This window comes from Ischnura elegans, chromosome 1, assembly GCF_921293095.1.
Source record: "Ischnura elegans chromosome 1, ioIscEleg1.1, whole genome shotgun sequence".
Classification (NCBI taxonomy): domain Eukaryota; kingdom Metazoa; phylum Arthropoda; class Insecta; order Odonata; family Coenagrionidae; genus Ischnura; species Ischnura elegans.
Window position 1 is genome coordinate 150,580,323 of NC_060246.1, and position 20,155 is coordinate 150,600,477.

Genomic DNA, 20,155 nt, shown 5'->3' on the forward strand with positions numbered 1-20,155 from the left:
ATTTTGGATTCTACCGCGAAAAGGTTATAAAAAAATGAAGAATCGCCACACTGCACGGAAGCATGCATTTAGCGCCGTCAAGCGAGACTGCTCAATGTTTAGATTTATGGGTTCGTCGCTCCGCGTCGAGATCTTGGTCGCACGGGAAGGTTCCGTTGAGACAGGCCGACGAACGCCCTCACCACAGCGCGCGTTATTTAAATTTACACCATGAAGGCTGAAGAATGCGTCAGGATCCTCTTTGTCATTCCCATTCTGTCACTTGTATCCCTCCCTTCCACCAACTGGGTTGCCAACGGAATCTGAAAATTCAATTTAGGCTTGCAACTCAGTAACATGAGAAGGGCTGCTGAACTTTCTGCAACTTCAGACGGTCATAGCCAACGGTCTTAAGGAAGTCTTACGCGATTAATGATCTAAATATACATACGTACTACCCCGGAAGCCGCCTCAATAGACGTGTGGCGGGGGGTGTTAGGACACCAGCCGTTTCCACATAAAAAGGAAATGCTCTCACGAAATTGTGGCTAACAACTGCTAAAGTCTTTTATCGTGCGGGGAAAAGCGAATTCCAATTCCAATCCGTTCGACAAAATACAAAGGCCAACAAAAAATTTTGTTTGAAAACTTTTTATATTTTAATAACTGATCTTTATATATTTTGATGTGCCAAATCCAAACCTGGCCTTAGTTTTTTTGTATCAACCATAGTTTCCAAGCAATATGTATTTAATATTTAGTCTAATACCCCTATACGGTATACAGGGAAATCGATGAAACACTGTGTTACATCATAAAATTGTTTGTATTTACTGTTCACTACATCGTGATAAAATTGTTTGTATTTCCTACAGCGTGATACCTAATACAGGGTTCACTTGTCAACTGGAATTGGTCTACATTATCTTTCCCTTTTTTCCTTGAAGCTTCTTATGAAGCTTTTTCTGCGATGAATCGCTTGCTGAACTTCTCCGTGAAGTACCAACAGTAATCCCCATTACCTTCGTTCATTAGGCCTACATTTTCAATTTTATTATAATTATAAAAAAGCTGTTAAATCTAAAAATATTGCTTGATTTCATAAATTTAACTGTAAAATGTGAATAAATGGTGGGTGATACAACTTTAAAACCATCATATTTGGATTCAGCAACTTTAAAATCATAAGAATAAGGTATTTTCAGTAAAAAAGATTTTTCTTTGTTGGCCTGTGATATCCCTCTAAATTTATCGTTCCTGTCAGACCTGGAAATAAAGTGGTGTTATAATAGGGTGTTCTTCGTGTCGCTCTTAAAGATATCCATTCTCAATTGCTCAAGAAATTGAAGCTAATAATTATGTAATAATAATTATAAACTTTTATATGAATTGACGAATCGAAGAATTTTCTGTCATTCGAATGATCATGCAAATTATATTAGAGCAATTTATAATTTTTGTCGAATCTTCCCTTAAATGTAGAATTTGCGCCGTTAGATCTCAACTTTGCCAAGCACCTGAACGACTTACTTTCACCATCGTGTGATAATGCAAACACCATCTAACGGAGTCCATCCAATTAGTGCAGACGCTGAAGACCGTAAGACTCGAAGAGACTGATATACTAGCTATTTTTAATGTTATATCCCTGTTCTCTGGGGTTCCGGTAGAAAGAAACACTAAACTGCTGGAAACTTGATTTGATCGGAAGTCAGTTGAGCTTTTCCGTCACGTACTCAGATAAACGTACTTCATGTGCAATGGGCAATACTACGAACAAACTGAGGGGTTCCTTATGGGTTCCCCTCTATCACCAGTCATTATTAACCTGTGCAGTGTGCATGGAGAATTCTGAGGAGAAGTCGTTGGACTCAGCCCCACTACGCCCCAAAATTTTTTTTCCGATATGCAGATGACACCCTTATTGTGTGACCACATGATCTTGAGACAATTCTTCAATACCTGGTGCTTATGAATGGTGTAAATTTATTCTATTCCCAGCATTCTATTCACAATGGAGGTTGGTAAGAATGGACGTCTCCACTTCTTGGACATCCGAATCGAACGGACAGAAAATGGCAAAATTGGAAACAGCGTATGCAGGAAGCCAACCCACACGGAACTAAATACCTCCAGCCACCATCACCCTGCACAGCAGATGGGCGTTTTGACTAATTGATTCTCCAATACTCCTCCTCAATTTGGTTTTGATACACGCTTAAAGTAAACCTAACAAATTGATTAGATGTTTGGCTTTAGATCCAGTTAATGCTTTCGTGAAAAAGTAGATTAAGCCTTCAGGCATTAATGCAGACTTTTAGACGAAACCATTAACTGGATTTAAAGCCAAACATTTTATTTATTTGTTAGGTTTACTTTCAGCATGTATCAAAATCATAATTGATGAGGAGTACTGGAGAATCAATTAAGATTTCATAATTAGTTATTATCATTGAGTATTTATTTTAGTAACAAAGTTCGCATTGTTAGCCACGTATTGTAGTTTGTTTCAAGTGTGTCACGTCGTGTAAGAAGTAAGAGTATTGACAATTGGATCGTGTGGTAAAAGAAGCGATAAAAATTAGCCTGGAAGAAATGACTATCAATATGGACGAATGGTTCATGTTAAATAACAATTGGAAGAGCATAATTAACCATAATATATGAAAAACTCCAATGGAGAGCCACCCAATCAGGGTCTACTTGAACGACACTCGAGGGTTAAAATGCCGACAAGAACTTCGCTACATACCTACGTGTTCTACCCATAAAGACGATGGCAGCATTAGCCGTTGAAACGTTGGGACTATGCGCCTAAAACAATAGACGGTGGAAAACCAGAGAACTATTCCTGTATCTTGTGAACTGCAACCACCTCGTAATTTTAATATTACGAAATACAATTTTGAAATCGCACTGATCCCAATGATGGCACACACATGCTATGTAATTTTCTCTTTAGAATTCATTTAAGAAAATTTCTAATTATGGAATCATGCATAATTATCGTGACTTTTGCGTCAATAACTCATAAAATAGCCTTCAGTGAGCAATTTTCGGTAGATACGAGTATAAAGCCAACGAAGGATTTTTTTACGGATTGCGTAACGTATAAGAACAAATTGTAAATAACCTAAGCAGGCATGCAGGAAGGCAAAAAAGGCAAAAGGAAACGGTGTTAAATTGAAAAAGGGATAAATGCTGGAAAGCCGCGGATTCAACGCCAATTTTCATCAAAATGATATTTCTTTACAGTGTTTCTAGTACCCAAAAAATTGGCAACTCTGATTATCCTTGTGGATCCTCTGAGGATCCTTAATGGTCCTTGTCAAAATATTTTGAAATTTATAGAAAAAGATATTGATGTACAAATTTTCATAAAAAATTGTCCAATGTATCCACTTCCTTGGAAACTATCACGACTAACGTCTTGGCGGAAAGAAGTCGCAAAACGTCATGCTGTAACAATTACCATCCTAAGAACTGATCTCTTTTCTCCGCACCACTTTTGTTCCAATTCGGCGTTTATCTACTCAGATTAAGGTACTGTGCAAGATTACCGTCTGTGCACGTCAATCAAGTTAAGCAGGGATGATTATAATCCACACGAGGCTATTCATGCACTCAGCTAATAGCGTATAAACATACGTTAGCCAACAACAGCCCACACCAATGAGGGATGAACAGTGAAAGTGAAGAACAGAAACTAAATAACAGAAAGAGCTGTCATCCACTTCAGCAGGACAGCTGAAATTTACATGCTCTGAAGCATACTCTTTTCAATTGATGGGATAACATCGGTTATTCTCACCATTTGTACGCGAATATTTCCTCTCTCTCCATATTCTCCCTCAACGGTCAAGGTATACCATCTTTCCAGGGTATCCACGCACTTTTTCGCTTCTTTCCTTCCTTCCTCGTCTTCTTTAAGCTTACACCTCAATGTGTTCTTCCTTCATTGCAAAAGTGAACCGTTGAAAGGGTGTCCACTTTGTCCAGTTATCTATCAACTATCTTTCCGACTATACTTTACCCAAAAAGATTGAAATATACTTTAAGCATAAGAACTCATTTATATACTGAAGTTTGCTTTGAGAAGATGGCTTTTTAGTGCAACTGGTAGCATTCCTACCGGCAATCGGGAGATACGGGTGCGAATTATAGTTAAGACAAATATTTTTCATGGCGAATGTCATCCTTGGTGTATTTACAATTGTTATATGATTATAATCATAAAATTTATATTATTGATAATTAACATAACATGTATTACATATTTTTTTGTACTGTAAAAAAAAAAAGAATGCATATCTTGTCTAAACTAAAAAAATAAAAATACGAACAAAATCCTAGCAAATATTTTGGTTCCAAAAATTTTTTTTGTAGACCAAACCATAAGAAAGAATTTTATATCAACCAATTTAAAAACACCACCAAACTAAGAGAATACACCTTCATTACACTTAAAATGTTTCTTTAAGTCAATCGTCCTCGCCTCATCTCATCACCTCAACATTTCTTCCCCCATATCTATCTCAACACTCGGATAAAACAACCGCGAATACCACTTAACGCTTTTATACATTCCTTGATCACGCCATATTGCCCAGTCCTCACTTCCCCCCATAAACATGAAGAAGATTCCCCTCACTCGTATGGGGCACACAATTAGAGATGCCGGCACGCACATACTATACTGACAGACTGATCACGTGCGATGGCTCGCTCTCTCCCCCCCTGACCCAAAAAATTCATACACAACCATCAATCAATCCACGCTTGAAGTCGTCCGTCCACATGACCCTCTCCACACTATAGAGAGCATCTTTTTCCATTGAGAGAGCGACTCCTTTGCTCGGCTCTTCCCAGAAATACTCTACAGCCATATCCTCTCTTGTCAGCCTATAGCCCATTCTCCTTTCATTTCGTGCAGTGATGGATGTAAGCACCACAAAGTTGACCCTCTGATTTGACGAACGCACCAAGGTCACTCCCGCGAGGTGCGGGCGAACGCCCTGGCTAGTGCGCCTGTTCGAGATGAGTGCAAGATGAAGGCTGTCTTTCACTCCGTGGGGATGGAGCGTTCTCGAAATAGATTAAAATGATAATTTTCTCATTGTCCGAGGCGAAAGAAAAGAAAAAGAAAGACGCAGAGTCAATGGGGATGGTCTTCTTCTGAGAATGGCTTTCTCTCTCTGGGAAATGAGGCTTTTTATTTGTCCACGTCCGCGCCATAACTTCCATCACTACATCTCCCTCTCATCATTAAGCGTCGGTCGGCGACCCTAACCTCATCCTTCTTCTCTGTATCCAATCACGTATTTCGATTAATCGAGGGGATCAGGTTGATTTGATGGGTAGAGTGTAGGCTCCCCATCTCGTGGGCCCGGGTACATTTTCCAGCGATGGGGAACATTTTGTATGGTTCGATCCTTGAAGATATGCTCTCATGAACGGCCGTATTTTTTCCCCATGTATATTTTTTCCCCACTTATTACTTACTTAAATGTACCCGATCATAATTAAAAATTCAGGGAGAACCTAGTTGATCTTACTCAACAATAACCCTTTAAGGAAGATAAGGATTTCAGCAATTATATTGTTAATACAATAGCGTTTTTAGGTTCAAAGTGGCGTGTATAAATTTGTCCTGAAGTTATATCTCTGGTAGATATATATAAGAAGCGCGGGACAAACATGGTCCTCTGGTCCGAAATGGATTGGTTTCATTCGCTCGAGTTGAGAATATCATGAATATATTGGGCTCGTAAAAGAAAATTCAGAAGGTTGAGTTATATTAAACTTAGGTATCATTTGTTTTTTTAAATATAATTTATTACCTTTCTGGAACAGAGACTGCATTTTAAGTCAACTATATCATTGATATAACAAAAAATAGCAAAATGTCATTGAAAAAAGGTATTTTAATATAAATCTGAAGCATATATATCTATATATATAAAAGAAAGTCGAAAATCGTGTTAGTTAGAACACTTATAACTCGAGAACGGCTGCACCGATTTCAATGAGATTTGGTTCTTTGGATTCGTCACAGGCGGGGTTAACATATAGGCTATTAAAAAAAGGATAATTTCACACAAAAATTCATATCTTTCCTATGGACATGCATTTAGGAGTTATAGTAACACAACAATTGATAAGTCGGTCAAAACTACAAATTAAATAATTTGTTTTGTTTTTACCACTTTAATAACTGAATTTAGTAACAATATAACATTTTAATTACTAAATATATTCAAAATATTAATTAAATTGAAATTACATTTTTAAAATTTAATTCGAGCTGATTGTAAGCCCAGCCGTGGCCCAGCCGTGGCCCAGCTCGAGTTGACACTTCACTACCGTGTTTGTAAACAAATCTCCAAGCAATTGTTGACAAACGGTAATGTCCGTGTTCCTGTCGAGGAATCGAGTAGTTTGCTCATCAACAAAGAGTTCCAGAATATGATTGATCACTAAAAGAATCAAAGATGGTTGATTTAGCGAGCAAGAACGAAGATGTGGATGACTAAAACGAGGTAAATTCAAATAGTTCGTACTCTCCATGGATTCGAATCTTTTAAATGTGTAACAAACGAAGACGAAATCACCAACTATCTATCTGAATATTTTAAGTCCTTGGACGTACCTGGCTTACCAAGGCACGATTTACAGAAAAATGTAGTTTCTGTGCTCATGATCTTTCGAAGCCTAAACCAACCATAACTATCCAACGGAACGTGTTTGATCATTAAAAAATTGGTGATGAATGTGATTCACGCAACTTTACTCAAAGGAAAATTCAAAGGTTAGGAAGTCCTCATTCCGTAGATTCCATGATCTCAACTCATATGCCCTTTTGAGCTAAAACGTATTCAATTTACAATTCGTGTTGCATTCGTGATAACGATTAAAAAATCGCATGGTCATTCTTTCAGTTTTTGTGTTGTTTGTCCTCATGTGCTAATGAAAACCCATGATTTTCTCATGGTCAATTTAGCGTGCTATGTTCACGAGTCGATAAACCATCCTCTGTATTTCATCCTTCGCTTCAAGTGCGTGGCTAGGATAGGGGGTTTTGGGCGCAGCTAATACCACGGGTCTGTAGGGTAAAGAAAACTCGCTAAGGTAAGCGGGAAGTGTAGGGGCACTTCCCTCAGACATTTTTTGAGATAAATGGTTCAAAATAGTGGGTTTTGCGGCTGTGTGGATAGTTAAATATGTTTTGTTTGTTTGTCATCCGTCCCCCTAATATTAATAACAAACTCTTTCATAAAAAAATTCTCTAAGCTCTTGGTGGGGGGTTTATCCTCCAAAACCTCCCCTCGCTGCGTCACTGCTTTGCTTCGCTATATTTATTTAGCTTCATCCGCTTCATCTTGCGCCTGATAACAAAACCAAAACTGTTGTTTCTCAGAAGGTGCTTGACGCAAGACATTAAACCCGAATGTGTAGGGCTCACCGTGGTGCGTTTACGCATGCAGTACGTTTACACAGTGCATTTTTTCCAAACAGAGATACTAAAACTGGCGCGCCTTAAGTCATTTAATGCGAATGCTGCTTCATAGGGGCTTTTCTTGCACGATTTTGAGCATCAGTCAAGCGTCGGTCTGGGGTCGTGTCAACCTGCCCCCTGAATGGGCCAAGTGTATGCAACAGACTTGGACCTAAAAACATTTTTTTACAGCTAATAACGCAAATAGCCAACAACTGAATGCGTATAATTTTTATTTCATGAACTGCTTTATTAAACCACAATGCCCAACATTTCTTAAGCTAAAACGTAAGAAAATTTGTTGAAAAAATCCGCGTAAACGTGCTCCGATTCACCCTATGTAGATTCAATAAAGAAAATGTCTTTCTGACAAGCAATTTTGGTACTCATTTACGTAGTTTTATTGAATTTGTACCCTTAATTATTATAATAAATTAAGCATGATTAAAAACGATACAGCCGCTCCTGATTTATAAATGGTGTAAGTAAACTGTAAGTTCATTGATTGTTAGGCGGTACAAAGTTCGCCGGGTCAGCTAGTTTGATATGAATAAAAGTTAGAACCATTCTTCGTAAAATTTGAGATCATTTTATAAATATGAAACACACATAAATCTTAAACCAGTATAATAGTGAGCGAAAATTTTCAAACTCGAGACATCTATAAGTTTTTACAGAGGGTAAGTCACACAGACAAGAATTTCACGATGATAGCAAAAATTGAAATAAGTAATATTAGGCTGGATGAGGAGGAGTGACGTGGATTCGAGCTTCCATTAGGCATTATACATTCCATTCATTCCACGGTTGATATTGTACAAAAATAGAAGCCAAACAAACCCTATCTCTTCTGTTTGCCGGCATAATTTCATGTAATGCCTAGGCTGAAGGGGAAAGATATTACGTTAAATTCCATTGCTTAGATCTTTTAAATCATACAAAAGCCGGCTTACCGATTACCGATTTTATGAATATAAATCTACGGTATGAATTCATATTGCTGGAAAAGGAAAGAAAGCGGTACAAACACATGGCGCAAAACGGAGGAGGACGACGAGGAAAATGGTAAAAGGTGAAAATCATCGAGGAAAAATGCATCCAGACAGGGACTCCAACCCAGAAAATGAAACACGCGGAGACAATTTCCGAGGTTTTAATCAAATTTATAAAAGCTTTCACTAGAATTTCAGCCAGGAAAATACTCGCTCGTATACCAATACCTATGGGTAATTCGATCAAACGATAAATAACGCGAATGTTAACTCAAAGACGGCCTAATGGGTATAGTGCTGGGTAACGGATCCAAGAGCATTCATATTTAAATGCGATTGAGCCCGTAAAACAATCCAAATAAATATTTTCACGGTAAGTTTTTGGGACTGCATTGGCTTATTTGTAAACTTACTGTGGTTCACAGAAAGAAACTAGCTGTTCTACCTCGAATGTTTAACGTGAACTTTCCGATGACTTACTTCTATGCGGGATCTTCCCAAACCTATCAAAACAATATCGAGTTGACAAATGGTGAAAGTGATGACGATGCTGAAGAAAGGATTTGAGTACGAGTGGATGAAGATGAGGATAAGAGTGTATATCCAAGAAAATTAGTCCCATGGATGAAAATTTTCAGAACGTTAAAGACTATCTGGCAGAAGACATGGAAGGAAGGCAAAAAAACCTAGAAGAGTTACGAAGTTTGACAAACTAATGATGAAATGAAACTCTCTACACTTCAGGTTTCTTAGATCAAATAATAAGGGGAAAACTGCAACAATCAATTTTGAGGCCAGAAATGTTTAGCGAACATCTCACTTATGAAGGGAATCGCAAAGTAGATTTAAATGCACATTTTATCATAAATTCCAAATTCCAAGGATTTCCTAGAGTTTAATAATCAATCAATAAATTCGAATCGTCTTTTTCAGAATAAATTCAACTAGTTAAGCAGTTAGATTCAACACTAATTACCGTGCACAAACACCAACACCAATGTGCCCAAAAATTATTGGAAGGAGGTTGACATCGTTTTATCTTCGGGTTTCATTATTGAAAATTTAATAATTTTGTTACTCTCAAGCTGAAAATAAATTAAAGTCGAAGTATGGGATGGCAAGATTGCGAGAGATTCATAATAATTAAAGAAAAAATCATTTAAAAAATTAAACCATAAATTCATATTTATGTATGGAAATGGAGCAGAAATGAACAATGGGTTAAACTGCCTCAATTGAAAAACCTTCTGTAATTTCTGTCATACGCTAAAAAAGGAGACATCGAATGGAAAAGTTGGACCCTGTGTTGCGTATTACAAGAATAAAGGCACGTTAGCTCTTTTAAGAAAAGATTTAATCTCTCAACCAGTATTAGTGAAGCGAACGAGATGTCGCGGAGTACAAAAAAAACGAGAGAGAGAGAGAGGTGTCCTTGCTGCTCTACAGTTTAGGAGAGAGAGAGAAAAAGAGCGAGAACAGGTGCTCACAGCATTTACTGGAGGTGCGCGGACAAGTTGCGCCGTAGTATTCCCCAAGCGGCGAGAGCAGGGACTACAAAGTATGCAAGGGCGCAAATTTGAATACCAAAAATCCGCAACACCCTGTCAAGGTAAAAAAGGGGGAAAAAGAAAGTGAAGTGAAAAAATGTCTCGTAAGAAATTCGCGCGAAATCTCTTATAACTAACTCATAGCCTCATGTATACAGAGGAGGGAAGATGAGGAGGCTTTGATTAAAGGCCACTGAAGAGAACACGTCAAGAGTTGAGGACTTAAATTGAGGTAAAGCCATGGGTTTAATAAGAGGGCCCGAGAGAGGAGAGGGTGCTCTTAAGAGGGATGAAAGTGAGGCAGAAAGGTGAAGTTGGCTGGTGAAAGGGCTGGGTTGTGGGGTGCTAAAGGCTGGGAAAGAACGGCGCGCCGCGGGGGATAAGAATAAATTTAAATGATGCGTATTATCAACTCCACCCGGATTCGTGACAAAGGCGCACGAGGACATATTGACGATGGTGGGCATGACTGCAGTTCATGCTTCATTGGGGTACGATTAGACCTATCATTAGTGATACGTGAAAATCGCAAATGCGTTAAACGCGATATTGACGCGTGATACACGTGAATAAATGTGACACAGGCGCGATGACTTGAATTTTATGATATTTAAACAGCTAAATTTGCCTTTTTGATGGCAAAATTCGTAAATTAAGTGCCGAGCCCGCCCCTCGCTGCGCCACTCGACGTTGGGCCTTACTGCTTCATAGATAGAACCCGATTAGCTTCTGCGATGTTAAACAAATATTTCTTGCTATCTACCTAGAAAAAACTTGAGTTCAGTAATGCTGCACACCAGAGAGGTATTTCAGCCAGAACAATTTAGTTGTTACTGACAGACGCAAGCAGTTGAAGGAAGAAAGTGTTGAAATATGTTCAATGTTGATGTTCTACTAGTGTATATGATATTCAGGCTACTGATATATTTTTTAATTATTTACTTTAAATCTTATTCCTTAATTTATTATTGCTTTACCCCATATAATTACTTAAACTATACCGTATTTTTTAAAATAACTATGTTTCATCACACTTTTTCGACAAATACTAGCGATACATTATGAATAAAAAAGGTAGATGGTACAAAATGCTATAAACTGTAATTGAAGTGCTATAAAATTAAAATTAAAGTGCTATTTTCACGTATCTCTGCCTATAATCAATTATTAAAGGAAGCGTCGATTGGCACGAAGAGAAGGTCACAAAGTCAATTTAAATTGGGCACTTGCAGTGCAAGAAGGTTATCATGACCTGTCCCACTAATCAGTATGGAATGACAGCGAGCAAAATGGCAGAGGTGAATTATGCTGTGATGAAAAACTAAGAAGTTGAATTCGATGAAAAGATAGTCCAAAGAGATGATCGGCATATATATGGCACCTGATTAGTTCCGTAAGAGGATTTGGATTTAGATTTTAACAAACTGTCAAGCTTAGTTTGATACATTCCAAAAATGCTTTCGTATCCCACCTGTTCTGTGCTTCAATACCTTTTAATTGTGTAATATCTCTAATCCTGCCGCGTGAACGGCGGTGAAATATACAAGAATTGCCACGAGAAAAAATTTCCCTGGACCGGGAATCGAATTAGCATAGATTTTATATTTAAACGGTAAACTCTACTCTGTAATACTAGCATTCATATTATTTCTTAACTTTTTAACCCGAAAAAACTCACCTAAAAGTCATCGTCTAAAAGTAAAAATGATGAACTCACATCTAATATTTAATCATATATTCAATTTTTTTTATGAATTTAATAAGTTTTAAGATGCCAAATTAGAACATAATTTCTGGCGGGATATACATTTTCAGTATATGCTATAAAGAAAGAAAAACATTTAACATGTATCCAACTAGGAAAAATCATGCCACAGCCATACCTTCATCGTTGGAAGAAGAAAAAGGTTCGCTAAAGAGAAGTACTAAAATTAGTACGGAAAAAAGTTTTGACGACTTCAATAGAGATGGAGATAACTAGGAGAATAAAAGGAAATACCTAGGGACAATGGGAGCAGTTGCAGAAAGTTCTTCATCCAAGTTATCTAAAACTTAAGTCGTGAACGATGTAAAAGAAACTGATAAAAGTAAAAAATGAATTGGCAGTTCCACGCAGGGGAGTCGTTGGATGGTAAGAAAAATGATTCGGTATGGAAGATGAATGAGAGAACTTCTTTCATAGACTAAAAAATAATCTCATGAAATAAGATTAGACTTCCTACTTGTGAACCTGGTAGGTACTGCGTAAGGTGGAGACATCGATAATTTTGATTTTCAATAATAAATTTATGTATCCATATTCATTCATAGACCTGACGAAGGTGTATAAATTCACCGAAACGTTGGTAAAAATTTGCATTTAAAATTCTTCGACACCTACACTCCAAGAAACTGCATCAGCATTAAACATAGATGTGAAAATCATTCGGTTCCAAGAAAAGGGACAAAGATAGGTGCAGACGAACAATGGGAAGTAAAGGAAAAGAAAAGGAAGAAATTTGACAAGAAAGTGAGTTTTTGAGTCACTCTCCTATCCTCGATGCAACCCCCTAACTGAATTGCAAAAAACTTTTTTACCTTGTGACATGACGCAGGTCCGGAGGTTTTGATTGTCTGTATGATGTAATCCTCTCAACTTTGTGCCTGTGCCTCCTCCACCCGCTCCCCCACCCATCTCCTCCCTTCCTTCCTCCTACCCGACCACATTCATCCTTATGATCCTTCCCTACATATATTTGGCTCCTCTATTTATTTGGTATAATTGCCGTCTCTATGCTCCATTCAACAATTGAAGAAACAAAGTTTGCTACAAAAATATTTCAAATTGAAGAAGTTTAACAAATTGCATTTATAAATGAAAAGTTTATTATTAAAAGAGAGAGTGAGCTGTTATAAAAATTAGTTGGCAATAAGATGTCTATGTTTAACATAAAACATAGAAGTTAAGAGAAATAATAAAAACTCTCCAAATTCCGAACTCAGATATCAACGGTTTAATTTATTTAAGGAGAGCGTTCTTGGTTGGAGGAGGAGAAGTTCAGCCCTTGAGAGGGACGGGCGTCGAAGGGTGCTCTAACAAACGAGAAGATTGGCAAACACGAAAGGATGTAAAATCGAGAGAACAGAGCAAGATGAGAATTTAACGCGAAAGCACTTAAAACTCCAACGAGCAGCGGGATATGAGCCGAGAAGAAAGATAGGAAGGAGCATTGACATTTAAGAGGGCTTTAAAAGGGAGCGATTTTACAACGTACTTTGAACGCGATTCGAGGAGGGAGCAGGATTATTTGCCGCACCAACTGGAACGGGGTGCGGTGGAATGGACGAAGAGAGAGTGAGGGAAAATGCACTAGGGAGAGATTACGCCAGAGTTAAGAGTGAGGGAAGAGGAAAGTAGAAAAGTGTTCTCACGAAGTGGAGAGACTCTTGGTAGAATTATGGGAACAGAGGTCACAAGAGGAGATAAAAATAAAACATAAAGATAGCGGGAAAAACTTTGTGAAAGAAGGGTATGAGCTTAAAATTCTTTTGCCAACCCTTTTAAAGCAGTCCCCTCCTCATTTCTTGTCCGAACTCTCTTGCCCCTCAAACCCTTCCGTAACCCTGAATGCGAGACCCTGATCAAAAAAGGGTCGCAATGCGGAGGATGCGTAGCGGGGCGTGTCCTTAGAGGAGCCAACTAAGCACGCTCAAGGGTTTTATGGGTTTCATTAAGGCTTCGCGAGTAGAATAAGGACAAAGCAAGAATGGTGAATGTAAATGTTGGGGTCGGATCGTTAATTTTAGCCTGGATCCGGGCAGGAATTAGTTTTATCCAGCGGGAAGCGGTTCTTTGCTCGTCGTTGGAAAGGCAAAATTTAACTTTTTAATTAAATTTCCAATCCAATGTGGCAGGTTGTTTACAAAGAGAACCTGATGCCGTGGCATTATCCTGATTCGAAAGATTTTTATGGGTAAGTTATGGTAATCCGAAGAAAAGTTGTGAATTGAAAATAAGATAATTATTGATAGTTCATGGAAAACCATACTTACCATTGATTGGTAAAACTCGCACTGCAGTTTTGAATGTTCTGAGAATATTTTTTTTCCAGAAAGTAACTTGTCCAGGTGGGACAAGGTACCATTATTTTAACAAGACCCGCGACCTTTGGTATGGCAGGTGAGTACTTTACCCCGCCACCACCGATTCGAGCAGATATGCGAAAATTTCATTCAAACATTGAAAAAATAAAATGATTCAGGGTTATTTATTTCAAGAGATTTATTAGTCTGTAATTGATTGCAAATTTATGATTTTGATGGATGAAAATGGATGTCCTCAAAACGGAAGATACGTATTCTCGAAAGAAATAAGATACTCCAAGAGAAATATTAGTGCTAGTTATTTTTTGCATTAATGTGAGTCTTTTAATCTGGAGGAAGGTAAAACTTCTCTAATTTGAGTGAAGGTGTACTTGAGACCTATGCGAAAAGTTTTTCCCCTGAAAAATCTGATAGGGAGTGAGCTTGCACGCTTGCTAGCGTTCTTATGTTTTTTGTTTAAATATGTTTTATTTCAGCCCATTGACGTCCCTACTAACTTTCCTTTTTCGCCCAGTAAAGAGTAATCGCCTTACCTTGGTGAATGAATTTTATTAGAACAGTTTAACGGCCGTAGAACGTTAATTTAGTTAAAAATCATAAATAATGTTAGCATAATATGTCCCCATACTTTAAAATACACACTTAGGAGTTTTTGGATTTATTTTTTTTTACTATTTTTCTAAATATGTACTAACAAAATATCTACCTAGAGCTCTCACCTTCTTGGGGAAATAGCTGCCTCACGATGGTTTAAGGCTTGGGGAGGGCCCCCACACCTCTCGCTTACCTTAGCGAGTTTTCTATACCGTACAGACCGGTAGTATTAGCTGCGCCGGAAACCCCCTATCCTTAATTCCTAGCTGCGCTTTTGAAGCGAAGGAAGAAATACAGCGGGCGGTTTAACGAATCGTTAACATGCCAAGTTTAATTGACCATGAGAAAATCATGGGTTTTCATTAGCACATGAGCAGAAACATAAAAAACTGAAAGACTGACCATGCGATTTGTTAATCGTTATCACGAATGCAACACGAATTGGAAATTGAATACGTTTAAGCTCAAAAGGGCATATAAGTTGGGATCATGGAATCTTCGGATTGAGAACTTCCTCATCATTGAATTTTCCTTCGAGTATAGTGGCGTGAATCACATTCATTATCAATTTTTTTCAATCACCAAACGCGTTCCGTTGGATGGTTATGGTTGATTTAGGTGTCGAAAGGTCATGAGCACAGAACCTACATTTAGCTGTAAATCGTGCCTTGGTAAGCCAGATACGTCCAAGGGCTTAAAATGTTCAGATAGATAGTTGGTGATTTCGTCTTCGTTTGTTACACAGCTAAAATATTTGAATTCATGCAGAGTACCAACTATTTGATCCTGTTTTACCTAGTTTGAGTAATCCATATCTTCGTTCTGGGCCGTCAAAATTGTTCGCTCAATCAACCAATTTTGATTTTTGTGGTGATCAATCATATTCTGAACACTTTGTTGATGAGCTCACCTTCCGATGAAACTAATTTGCAAACTTTCCGACAAAGTGAAATCAAACTGCTCGATTCCTTGACAGGAACACGGACATTACCGATTGTCAACAATGGGGAATTTTCACATTTTTTGAAAACTATATAAAAATGTAGTTAACCTCTAGGAAAGAATATCTACCGGGGGAAATTTCAATACAAGCGTTAGTTTTCAAGATATTAAAGGTGAAAGTGGAGGAGTGGGGGGTGCGAACGAAAGTAGTGTGTCCAAGAGGAGTGACGTCATTTCTCCCCAAACAGAGTTGCTAACGTCCGAGGCGTGGAGCTTCGACATTGTTGCGGTATACGTACGCCAGGAAGACGGTATGTTTACCTACGTGAAGCGCTGTTTATAATATCGAATAATAAATATTGCGTGGTGCCTATGCGTTCAAATACATCTCGAAATTCTAATAAAATATTCGTCCTTATGTCGAATAATAAATTGAGAAGAAAGAAGTGGGTTAAGGCGATGAAGAGGAAGAACGATCTGTCGACGAAAACGACGGGATTTGTTCGTGAAGATCACTTTACCTTAAGTAATTACGACTGAATTATGCTGGGAAATGACTTGAGCGTGAGATGCGGAGGACGTGCAGATGCCGCCGGTTCGCGCAGTACCCGCCTGTCGCTTGCATGCTGTTTTTTCTGAGTTATCGTAGGTTGACGGCCCTCGTAGTACCCGATGCCTTATAATTATTGTATGTTTTGAATTCGTCAATGATTGTCAAAGTCATGCCAATTGAAACCAGAATCAAAAATTGTTGGTGTTCAGAAAAGAACCCTGTTTCCGCCAATGCTGTTACTTCTCCTATGAATATGATAAGTGACTGACATGGAATCAGACAGGGAGATATGTAGCCAAAGGGTCAAGTATATTGTGTTTTTCTCGGAAAAAAGGCAGCATTGTATTTAAGAGTAGATTGTGAAAATTATTTTATTGTCGATATGCTATCAGGAAAGACTGGGTTACCTGTTATTGCTATGTTCAGGAAAATTAGACTCAACAAATCCTTCAATATTTTAGCCTAGAAGATCTCAATGTCTCACCCTCGAGCGCGGCACGATATTTTTCTGCTTCCATTATTCCGGTGGCTAGTCTTTTGAAAAATGTTTTTAGTTTTTTGGGTTGACAAAAATAAGATGTTGCTTAATATGCCAATTCCCTTTCCTGCTCGCCTTCACATGTAGAGTCAACTATTGATTGTTTAGAAATAGAAATGCCAGGTAACCCAATTTGGCAAAGTTTAACCTGAATTGGAGCATAAAAAAATAGATCAGTACTCACTGTAATGAGTGGCATTTTCTATTGTATGGATCAGTTCTTTTTACTGCGATCAGTATAACAAATTGCGCTTAGTTTATTACGCTGCGATAGGTATAAAGTAAAAAAGTGAATTGCTAAGGAAACTCTAAATCCGTTTTTTTACAGTACTAATCAGTGCATTATATTGCTGATTGTGAAGAAAAATAGAAATAATGTTTTTTCAAACGCAATTATTTCAAAAGGAATCATTTTTAACATTACTATAAAATCGATGAATTGTTTATAGCTCAAATATTTCTATTTAAACTCAACAAAAAAATCATATGATTCTTCTTTAGAAAATTTCATTTCGAGGGGTAATGGTGGCTGGGCAATAGGTAGTGTCATTCGCATAAACTGGATTTCTTGAGCAAATTCTATAAGGCTGTGGGGTAAAAGTAGATCGCGCGTTCAAACTAACTGTTCACTCATTCGGTGGTAAAATTTGATAGTTAATTAGACCACCAAGAGTTTCCAAGAATGTAGAGAGCTCTCAAGATGAAGTTAAGCTAACTAAGCAAATAGAAAGCTTTAGGACCCATGTGGAGAGAGTAATAAGAAAGGTCAGGGAATACAAGTTGCTTGTCCTTCATTCCTGCATTGACAACCGTTTGGTGCAAAACAGCAGGATTAGAGGATAGCTTTAGAAGACAATCACTTCTACCATGACGATATTCGGGCTCTGCCTCAATGATGGGGAAATTTTTTAGGAAGCGACGGAAAATACTTTGAATGATTCATTTATAACTTTTTTATAAATAAAGATGTATTTTTCATTTAAAAAACATCGAGAGATTAGTTGCGCACCTAATACTATTTAACATAAATGATTGAATTTTGTCATACGTTTGCTGAATAGCTTATAATTATTTTGTAGGCTTCTGATAGAAGTTTCATAGCTAACATTAAAAGCTGTATTATCTTATGCTTATGCCTATCGTTAAGCAGCCACTATAAAAGCGGCTACAAAAGTTCATAACCTGTCAAAACCTGTACACACTTCAGACAGTATACATACAGAACACACCATAAAACTGTACATAGTATGATGTGCATAATGTGTACAGAAAAATTACCTTAAATCTGTGCACAGAAAGCATTTCACAACATACTGAATCAAAAAGCTGATATCATACAGAAAGCATAAAATCATAACTTGTACCATATAAACTATATTTGCACTAACTATATGCATCCACATTTCATGCAGAAATTTTCAAAGGAGGCCGAGTAGCTACTACTGTATTCGTAAAAGCTGGTCCAGTAATGCCATAGTAAACTAGAAAAACTTACCGCGAAGTCTTCACTTCTCTAAATTCCGCAGCCAAAAAGTCTGGGTTACTTTTAAAATATAATGCCATCATTATGGAATTCACCTCTGGGAGATTATCGCAACAGCCTTACAAGAAACCGTCTTCCATTTCGCAAATATTCGATATATTCTTTTTCTACGAATATAGAAAATGGATGAAAAATATTTTACGTGACTAAATAACGTCATAAAATGTCTCAGAGAAAACTAGGATTGAAAAAATATCGAGATATTCACTTAATCAACGACTGCTTCATTGTAGCTTCTGCGGCCGTGCATGCAAAACGAAAACGCCGTAGGGAGAAATGACGTCACCAACAATCAGAGCTAACTTCGCGTTTGCAGACGCATTTCACTGTTTTAAATGAATTTCATGATAAAATCAATGGTTTACGAGAAGATCGATTGGTGAAAATGGATTAATGGTGAAAATTGCTATAAGAATAATATATTATTTCGATGAAAAAAATTTCATGCAACTTCCCCATTGCTTGGAGATTTGTTTACAAACACGGTAGTGAAGAGTCAACTCGAGCTGGGCTTGAAATTGACTCGCATTAAATTTTAAAAATACAATTTCAATATTTTGAATATATTTAGTAATTAAAATGTTATATTACTACGAAGTTCAGTTATTGAATTGGTGAAAACAAAAAAAATAATTTAATTTATAGTTTTGACCGACGTATCAATTGATGTTGCGTTACTAACTCCTAAAAACATATCACTAAGAAAAAGACGATTTCTTTTGTAACATTATCCTTTTTTTAATGTCCTTTATGTTATCCGGGGCTGAGACGAATCCAAAGAACCTAATATCATTAAAATCGGTGCAGCCGTTCTCGAGTTATAAGTGTTCTAACTAACACGATTTTCGACTTTCTTTTATATATATATATATTTATTTATTTTCTCCACGGATTCGTATAAGGAATAAGCCCATGCACTTTGAGCGAACAGTAGAGTTTCTGCGTAGTAACGAGGCGGAGTGGGCGAAGACGCTGTGCAAACGTGTTGCAGGAGCTTTTTAGGAGTTCTGGGTGCAAAGGAGCGAGTGCTCATTTCATGCCGATGGATATGAAATTCATTCCGCTCCGGGGCCCTTGAGACCCAATTACTTTCGGAGTGGTGGCATGCGCGCAAAGCTTAGTTATATCTATTTCCAAGAAGAGCGTCTTTCGAAACGGTTTTAACCCTTCCGAAGAATCGCGTTTAAACCTACACGGGCAAGGAGAGGGCCAAGTGAAGTCTTCGACTCTCTTACGCTCTTCGACTAAACGTATACCATTAACTACTACATGCATCTTGTTAGACCCTGCCTAGGACTAAAGTATTCTTAGCCTAAAATATTATTAGTTTTCCATGAAAAAGTACCTTTCCCTTGGGCTACAACCTTGTCGCGGTGGAAAGACTTGCGTGTTCCTATGACCCCTAGAGCTGCACTAGCGGGATTAATTCTAAATTATTCCCGGTAGGGCCACCCATGCCAGATAGGTCGAAGGGTAGGAGCCAGACGAAAAGTAGTCCACGTGATGGTGTCACGTAAAAAACACTGTTGGAATGGAAGTGGGAAACCCTACCAACTATCTCTTCCCTGAAAAAATGGAGTACAACCAAATGAGCCTCGGAATCTCATCGCCCGGGACCCGTCCGCAAAGGGCGGGTGTCGGGCAAGGCAGCGAGGTCGGCAAGGTCCTCGGGGTCGTCAGCATGCGAAATCCTTGCAGAGACTTATCATCATCATCAGCAGCAGCAGCAGCATCAGCAGTGAAGAAGGAAGAAAAGAAGACCAAGAATATGGAGAAGAAGAAGTCGGCTACAAATGTAGGGACGTGGAATGTGAGGACAATGATGAGGGCGGGGAAGTTAGAAAATATCAAAAGGGAAATGGATAAAGGGAGAATAGATATCTTAGGAT